We start from the raw sequence: 6,738 nt of genomic DNA, 5'->3' as shown, positions 1-6,738 counted from the left end.
GGGGGGGGGGGGGGGTAGCTTCGTACGCCAATGCGTAATATGTAGGCAACCGTTCCCGCGGGGCCCAATCGTTATCGCCGGGGTCTTATCTCTCCTCTTCGAACTTCTTCTTCTTCTTCAGCAGTTTTGCAAAGAGCAAAGCGAGTCCCTTGGCAATTATCCCCTCTTGCCCTCGGCCGAGTTTTGTCTGAGCAAGGTTGAGTGGATCTGAGAATTTAATTTTTTTTTTTTTTTCCGACGCTATTTATAACCATGCTTTGGTGATGTTCGATTTTAGGTCTTTTGCAATTATATCTCTTGTCTCGATTATTCATTTATCGTTCTACGGCATGCGCGGCTTTCCTTTTACTTTCGTCTTGCGATTAACCCAGAGACCACGAGGTTCAGGTTGTGTATAATTACTTTGAGAATTATTATTTAAAGTTTTATAAATATTATTGCTGTTATCTTACAACGCCAAGTATCGCTAGTCATCTACCTTGCGAATAGATTGAGATGAAATTCTTAGGGTCATTTTACCTGTGGTTATGCCGTGACCTTTCGCGACCTCGTGTAGAAAGACTCGAATGGCTCTAAGACGTTGAAAAAAATGCTATAGGTATTTCATCCAAGTAGGTACCTGCTCGCGAGGTGGAGAGAGACGTCGTGAATTTGCCAAACGCGTCCAGCCAGATCGTAAAGTGCAAAAAAGGAAACGTACGTAGTCCGAGGATGTGGCGAGGGGCAAGCGTTGCACGTTGGTAAGCGTTGGGAGGTGCCGTGGTGCGTACACGTGGAATACGGAGAGGGAAAGCGGTGGAATTTCAAAATTTAAGATTCGAGACATCGTTCAGCCGACGGGTACGGCTAGGTCTGTCATCAAAGTCGCCCCGAGCAATGAATGATTATTTGTAATATAATAATATAGAGGGGAACCGAAGCAGATCGCGATTTGAATCTTGTGATCCTTTAAGAAGCCTTTAGTGTGCCCTTTAGCGCAAGTCCTACGTGATTCCGCTGGGGCCCGATCGAGAGACGCGTACATGCGCAGCATCCCTTTGGTCCATAAATGAAAATGGGACTTGGCAAAAACGTCACGATATATTAAAAAATCAGAATTACGTAAAATTACAATATACAGGTAGTACTATTCACGACAAGGTACAAGACCGCATAACAAGTGCAAATATTTTCGTAGCACCCTGTAGAAAGGTGGTAGAACAGGGGTGCAGGCAACGGCGGCGCCGGCCCTGGGCTGGTCGGCACAGAGCCTGGCAGTCACTCAATGAATTATTGGCCATAATAGCAGTGGCAGCGAGGTTGGGCCTCTTCTCGCATCCTGGGCCCACAACTCGACTGGGGCCCGCAACCCGTTGCCGTCATACCGAGCGGGGGCCTTATTGTTGCTGTGCGCGCTTAGCGGGCCACTCTTACCATACTTTCTTTTCACCTTTTTTCTCCCTTTTTATATAAGACGGCGACCATTTTTTGAGAGACTCCGCTCCCAAGCGCACGTCGGTCCAGTGCCTGTCAAAACGCCACCCCTGCCCACCAGCATCACCGCCACCCTATCTTTCAGCCTTATCCTCCTCACACCTGCCGTCAGCATCACCGGTAACTTCATGGACCACCTTACCCCATGACAAAATGACCGTCATTTATAAATCGATCGTACATCCTCGCGTCCTCCACCCCTCGTCTCATTATCCCGCCCAAATTCCCAGCGTTCTCCGATCGCACCGCCACCTACAGATCGTCCTCCGAGTCTTTCCCAGAAATACCAAGCGTCAACGAACTCCGCAGAGTAACCCTTAAGGAAGGACGGAAGGTCGCAACAGGGAGAGGAGGGATCGTATAGGAGTCGTCCTTCACGCATTCATAGATCCTTGACGGGATTCTAGATGAGGGCGCGTCTCGAGTATTTGTGCCGGTTGCCAGGGACGGAGGTGAGGCATAAGAGTGGATGAACGTTGCTGAGGCTGCCGAGGTAAAGAGAACCAGGAGGAGGATGAGAATGAGGTGGACGGCCACTGCGCCAGAACGACGAGGGCTGATGGCCTCCGTCGTCTCGACTTGGCTCGGCAGCACCGAGAACGCCTAGGGTGGTTTCCTTCCTTTATTATTAGCATTATTCTTATTATTATATTATAATCACGGCCCCTTCCAGTACCAGTAGGTACCGAGGGTGATGGTGGTGGTGGTGTTGGTGCTGGCGATGGTGCCGGCATCGGGGTAGGGTACCTACGCACTGCGGCAGACATTATGCTAATCTGCGAGCGAGGATGTACGCCCGATAAGCCGCCTGTGCCTTGGTACATAAGTCCCTTCTGCCAGCAGTAAGGCCCAGGGGCCCCACGCCCTCAATCCCATATATATACATACCGCGCTTTACATTACATTACGTTACGTTACGTTACCGTGCCGCTACGTTATTCTTGCCAATCGATTCGCTCATACCAAGAGCGATCCTATCGCTCCATAGACACTACAGACACTCCGGTCCCAACGTTAATCCTCGATTGGGTCCTACGTGATCCCTGCGACATCCTCAGGCTCTAATTGCTATGTCTACCAAACACATGTAACCCTTCTGAGAACCCTGTACGTCAGCTACTATCTACTCGGTGGCTCCTCCTATTTCTTCGTCCGATTCATCTGGTACAGTAAATAGCCGCTGGATCAAGAGAAACCGCTGAAAGAGGATTGTCCGTACGGTAAAGTGGATAAGGCGGGAATCGACCGAGTGGGAGAGAAATTGTAGACGCGAAAGAAGCGCGAAAACTGGTCCCCATTGTCGGAGTAACTAACGACCCAGTAACACTATTTCATATTCTTCTCTGTCGGTTATAAGCCCACCTTCCCGAGCCGCCCCCACGTTTGCACCAATGTGCCTCCGCGAGTAGAGTACTGCAGATCGGCAGAGCAGAGAAGGAAGGAGAACTCCTTTTTATTATATCCGTCCAGCAAACCTCCTCGGTCCAGCTTCCCCATCACCTCGATTCTTCTCTCCTTTCTATCGTGCCTTCTTTTCTCTCGTGGCGCGCACGGCGGGAAGACTACTCTTGGCTACCATAAGTTAGTTCGAGTTTTGGAGTCGTACGCTACTCTTTCTTCTTCCTTCCTCCTTCTACCCCGTTTCCCGTCAATCTCGCCATCTTGCTTCCTCTTTCGTCTCCTCGGTTCCCTTACGAGCGCGTCCTACTCCCTCTCCTTCTCAAGACGTGTAAGGCTCCGACTGCGCGTATGCACTGGGCCCGTACCACGCACACGCATTAACGGGACACACCCGCGAGAGAGCTCGCCACGGGAGGGGGCCCAAATAATATTTCAAAATTAATGTCATGCGGGGCCTTCCAAAGGGGTCCGGTGAGCTCCGCACCACCTTTCTACATAAGATAAGGACCTACTGGCTTCTCTCCACGAGTAGGTACCGCGGAGATTCTCGCATCGTGAGTGTTGGCCTTTAGGAGGAGGAGGGAATGAGTGGAGAGGGGGAGAAGGGGGGGGGAGAGAGAGAGAGGGTGAGAGCAGATTCAAGATGGCGAGAAAGAGTGTGAAAGGATGTGAGAGAGGGAAGGAGACACCTGATGAAAAAATACGTGCGTGTTAAACTCACGAAGGAACACTGATCGCTTAACGATTGTTGATTTAAAGGGGATGAATATTTCTTTAGAAATTTGCAATAAAAATTCGTTATTGTTCTGTTAACAATGACTTGTTTTTGTAGGGTACAATCATTTGAGAAGGCTCGAGGTTCAGTTAAGGCTTGGAATTTCTGTACAAGAGGAGACAAAGGGCGGTACGGACATATCTTTCATTCTCTTCCATCTCCCTGTATTTCTTTTTTTTTTTTTTTCATAGCGAGACTAATTCACTGGGACAATTCGCCTGGAGATGGATGAGGTTATTGCGTATCCGACGTAAGACGGGGAATTAGTAGACGCATCGAAGGATGGTCAGCATTAACCAGCAATGCGTCCCGTACCGTTTTCGCCGGGACAGGATGCTGGAATGCCTGCAGGACATCGGCTGGTTCGCTCTTGATAAATCAGGGACTCGTGGTGCGATGCTTCCAAGAAGGAGTGTCCGAAAGAGGAGAATAAGAATAAAAGGAGAGAAAGCGATAATAAAGAAAGTACCGAGGGGAAGGAAGAAAGAGGTTGGAAGATGGAGAGACAGAAAGACCATGTTAAAAAGACAGAAAGAAGCGAGGATGATGGTCGGCGTCGTTGGGGAAGTATGTCGGGACTCGTGTTTGTCTAGGTCCTAAATAAATCTAATCCAAGCACAATAATCGTTGGGAAGCCGGGTACGGGGCCCGATTTCCAGAACCCCCTGGGTCGCCTAATTTATGCTGACTATGTATGGTCCTTGTGGGCCCGACCCTCCAGCTTCTTCCCCTGGGTCCGTTTGTCCGTGGGTGTTGCCCGTTGCTCGTGAAGAGGCCCTCGAAACCTACGAGGTGTGCTGTCCATCTACGTAGGGGCCCCACGAGGCTCGACTAGCCAGGAAAAAGATGACGACGAGGTACGCGCCGAGGACGATGACAACGAGGGCTGCCCAAGGACTTCCATGGAATTTTACCCGGTGACTCGGAACATTTTGTGGATTCTCAAACGAATCGCTGGTGGCCAATGCGCTTCCGGGATCTGAGGTCCTAGCTATTTCTCAGTCGAGGATGACTTTTTTTTCACTATGAAAAAAAAAAAAAGGAAAAAGGACACACGAAAAGGAAGGTACCGAGAATCATTATCGTCATTAACGGAAGACACAGGTTCGGTTTCAGGAAGGACACTTCCGTATCTATGTTCTTCTGAGTGGACAAATTCCGGGCCCGACGCACCAATACGTCCCCCCTATAGATTTTCGTACGTCTACACCGTGGGCCTTAGCCGTGGGGAGAAAGAGGAGACAGAATGAAAAAGAACAACAGCGGGGATATAAGAGTTCCCGGCGGTTATATGACAAAAGGAACAAAAAGATAGTACACCCAAAGGAACGCGTGGACGAACTCGAGTAACGAAAGGACGATGGAACGAAGGAACGGACAGACGTCCGCAGATAAGCTCTTAGGTTTTACGATCGGCGTGCATTATGAGTTATTATGAAGTATTGTAGTTCTTCGGCTTTTAATATATATCTCTGTGTGGCCGTGTAGAGAGAAACGGAGATAGGAAGAGAGAAGGAGAAAACGATAGAGAGAGAGAGAGAGAGAGAGAGAGAGAGACAGGAAGAGTCAGGGAGCAAGATGAGACCTCGGGTGAAGTCCCCGTCGCTTAAGTTAAGGGCGCGTTTACACTTTATCGCGGTTTATCGCTCGTTTTTTCCATCGTGACAAATCGTTCCGTGTCCTTCCATCTTTTCATCCTGAACCTCCTCATCTTCGCGTGACCCTGGCCATGGATCGGCCGGAGAATCCTCGTGAGGTCGATCGCTCGACGAGGCCGATCGTGCGATTATTACTTTCGTCACGGCTGTCGGGACGCGAGTGAAAAAGTCTTGGGAGAGAGAGAGAGAGAGAGAGAGAGAGAGAGAGAGAGAGAGAGAGAGGTATGAAAAATGAAGATGCACTAAGGAAAGTAAGAACCAGAGAAGGGCATAGGGCGTAGCAACCTGGAGACATTTTTGAGTCTTTCTCACTTTTTTCATACGGCTCTCACGCTCTCGTAATTGACATCGGTGACGAATTCACCTATCTCCTCTTCTTCCTCGACGTGTACCGGAAGTTCCTTCATTCAGCAGGATCCGCTTGGACGGATTCGATTTCGATAGCGCTCGAAAGGGGCTGCGACGCTTTACTACGGTGTTAAGATTAATAGTACGCGGTGATTCATGTTCTCCATTAGGCGTAGAAATTCTAGTTTAGAACTCTAGTCAAATGGGACGTATATACTATATATATATTCCAGATAGTTATTGCTCATTGGCATCGGTTTGTCCCTTCCTCTCGTGTACCCATGTTTCTTTTATCGTCCTTTATCCAGCGTCAGTTCAAGGATGTCGCCTCATACATCATTCATGGCGGTCAGCCAATACCGCGAGGTACTCTCTCACGTAAGATCCGTGCCTAGGAATCTAAATATTCACAGTTTCGCAGAATTTATCAATCGCGCTTTCTTGTCCCGATTGGCTCTCCGTCGAATTCGCAGGTCGAACCGATCGCGCGATCGATCTCGTATGGGTATTCAGCGATCGGCGCCATGGAATACGTAAAGAATGGCGCGCAAATAAATAAAGAGAGAGAAAAAAGAGAAAGAAGATATGAGAGAAGACTGATTTACACGCATACAGGCATAGTGTGGATGGCGCCGAAAGAAAGGGAGCGAGACAAGAGTATATATCGAAGGCGAGAAGGTAAGCGTGGCGAGCGCGTGTGAACGAGGCTTTAGGATGGTCCCCGTATGCATTTGTCGGTATGCGAGCCGGGGCCCAAACGGTGGGACCGTATCTGAGGGTCATTAGCGGGCGCGGGCTTCGGAGCCCGCGAGATAAAAACCTGGGCCAGCCACGCTTTGCCTGGGCCGGGACTTAGGGCCCAGGAATGGCCACTATGCGAAGGTCACCCGATTACGAGGAGATACGAGCTTCCGAGGACTATTCGCCTTTTCGAAAGGAGTCGGAACCTGCACGCTGTAAGGCCCATACGCCCATACGCCTTGTGACTATCGTAACGAGCGTACGCGATCAGCCAGGCTGCTATCAGCTGTACCTACCTGAGTCAGAGTGCTCGTGGAGTCTTTGAGGTCTGGACGGGGAGGG

At 49.7% G+C, this 6,738-nt stretch overlaps 1 protein-coding gene across 1 annotated transcript in view; it reads right to left on the bottom strand.

The window, feature by feature from the left end:
* The window catches only part of LOC107263562 (cadherin-related tumor suppressor), a 62,196-nt gene that overhangs the window by 42,229 nt on the left and 13,229 nt on the right, over positions 1–6,738 (bottom strand). The window lies entirely within an intron of this gene.

The sequence above is a fragment of the Cephus cinctus genome, unplaced genomic scaffold (assembly GCF_000341935.2).
Source record: "Cephus cinctus unplaced genomic scaffold, Ccin1 Ccin1_scaffold0160, whole genome shotgun sequence".
Taxonomy (NCBI): Eukaryota; Metazoa; Arthropoda; class Insecta; order Hymenoptera; family Cephidae; genus Cephus; species Cephus cinctus.
Note: the sequence above shows the minus strand (reverse complement) of the source record. Positions and strands in the feature narration are given on the sequence as shown.